Source organism: Rhincodon typus, chromosome 39, assembly GCF_021869965.1.
Source record: "Rhincodon typus isolate 14 chromosome 39, sRhiTyp1.1, whole genome shotgun sequence".
Taxonomy (NCBI): Eukaryota; Metazoa; Chordata; class Chondrichthyes; order Orectolobiformes; family Rhincodontidae; genus Rhincodon; species Rhincodon typus.
In genome coordinates, this window is record NC_063370.1 from 12,410,773 (window position 1) to 12,413,393 (window position 2,621).

Sequence of the window (2,621 nt, forward strand, 5' to 3'; positions counted from 1 at the left end):
CACTGGACACGAAACGTTAACTCTGCCTTTTCTCTAAAATGCGGCCAGACCGGCCAAGTTTCTTCAGCCATTTCTGATTTTGTTCCTGAAACCTTAACCCTATTTGTCTCTCTTCAGATAGTGACTGACCCACAGAGCATTAATTCATTTCATTTCTGGTTTCCAGCATTGATTGAATGACTTAATGATTTAATTTTGTCACATGTACTGCAATACAGTGAAAAGTATTGTTTTGCCTGTTGTACAGGCAGATCATTCTATACAATGCGCATCAGGGGAGCAGAGCAGAGTGCAGAATAAAATGTTACACCTGCAGAGAAGGTGCAGAGAGAGAGAGAGATCAGAATTACCATTTGAGAGGCCCATTCGTAAATCTGATAACAGCAGGGAAGAAGCTGTTCTTGAATCTGTTGGTGCGTGTATTCAAACTTCTTTATCTCCTGCCCGATGGACGAGAGTGGAAGAGAGTATAATTGGGGTAGGAGGGGTCTTTGATTATTTTGATTGCTTTCCCAAGGCAGCGGGAAGTATAGATGAATTCAACGGATGGAAGAAAAACAGAAGTTGCTGGAAAAGCTCAGCAGGTCTGGCAGCATCTGTGAAGGAAAAAACAGAGTTAACGTTTCAGATCCAGTGACCCTTCCTCAAGAGCCTTCCTCAGTTCTGAGGAAGGGTCACTGCACCCAAAACATTAACACTGACTTTTTTCCCTCACAGATGCTGCCAGACCTGCTGAGCTTTTCCAGCAACTTCTGTTTTTTTTCCTGATTTACAGCATCCACAGTTCTTTCGGTTTTTGTTCAATGGATGGGAGTTTGGGTTGTGTGATTGACTGGGCTGTGTTCACAACTCTCTGTAGTTTCTTACAGTCCTGGGCAGAGCAATTGCCAGAACAAGCTGTGATGCTCCCAGATAGGGTGCTTTCTATGGTCTATCTGTAAAAAATTAGTAAGAGGCCCTTGTGGACATACTGAATTTCGTTAGCCTCCCGAGGAAGAAGAGACATTGTTGTGCTCGACGTGAGTGGACCAGGACAGATTGTTGATGACCATCCCAGCATCTGCAGTACTTTATTTCTCCTCAAAGCCTGCCTTTTGGAACGAAGCTACATCTTCTTATTCTCATGTCACATTGGGTTCCACAATCCTGTAAAGAGCTTTGGGACTTCTTCTCGGTGTGCTACTTAAATGCAATCATCGTTGACCGTCTGAATGCAACTACAATTCAGAATCATCCTGTGCAGCCATGTTTTTAGATTGCCCTTCTCCATCCGAGAGGGAAATCTCACTTTGCAGCAGAAACCGAGCTGCTGCGATGCAGAGAGAGGCCATTCAGCCCACTCTGTCTGTCCTGGGACCCTGGACATCCCATTCTCCCGCCTTCTCTCTATAATCCTGCACATGCTTCCATTTCACTGAGAAGCTTTGATTGAACCTGCCTTTGCCACACACTTAGGCAGTGCATATTGACAAGGCTGTTGCCGGGACTGGAAGGTTTGAACTATGGGGATAGTCAGAATAGGTTTTTTTTTTCCCTGGCGTGTCAGAGGCTGAGGGGTGACCTTATAGAGGTTTATAAAATCATGAGGGGCATGGATAGGGTGAATAGCCAAGGTCTTTTCCCCAGCGTATGGGAGTCCAAACTAGAGGGGCAAAGGTTTAAGGTGAAAGGGGAAAGATTTAAAAGGGACCTAAGGGGTAACTTTATTCATGCAGAGGGCGGTGTGTGTATGGATTGAGCTGCCAGAGGAAGTGGTGGAGGCTGGTACAATTACAACATTTAAAAGGCATCTGGATGGGTACATGAATAGGAAGGGTTTAGAGGGATATGGGCCAAATACTGGCAAATGGGACAAGATTTATTTAGGATATCTGGTTGGTACTGACGAGGGGGACCTGTTTCTGTGCTGTATAACTCTGAAAGTGTTATGCTCATAACTGAGCATAATTCTCCAGCTAAGACCAAAGTTAGTGTCTTGTACAAATTCCCCAACTAACCCTTTGTGCTGAATCCTATTCCCTTACTGTTCATTGAGTCAAGGATACTCTGTGCTTTCCTCACTCACCATGATCTGGCAATAACATATGAGAGAAGGAATTTCCAGTCAGCACTAGAACGGCCCTTCTATGTTTTAAACATGGGTCGGGGGCAGTGTGAAACATTGAAGGGACTTACTCCCGCTGAATCTCACCCTCCTGTCTGGTTTCTGAAACCAGCAGCCCTCAGCAAATGGGCAGATTGTGAACCCCAGGGACAATAATGAGGTGAAATGTGCAGAAATTGGGAGTAAGAGAGGCTTCAGATCACTTCCCCAGTGAAGAGTGCACTCCCTTACCCCACAGCAACACAGTGCCAGTGATCTGACCTGCGAGGGTTAACAATGAAGGGGTGATTGGGAAATGCACACACACACACACACACACACACAGACACACACATGTACACACTCACATACACACACACAGACATACACACATACATAGACACACACACATACACACACCCACACACACACACACATAAACACACACACAGACACACACAAACACACACACACTCACATACACACACACATACACACGTACACACTCAAATACACACTCACAGACATACACACACAC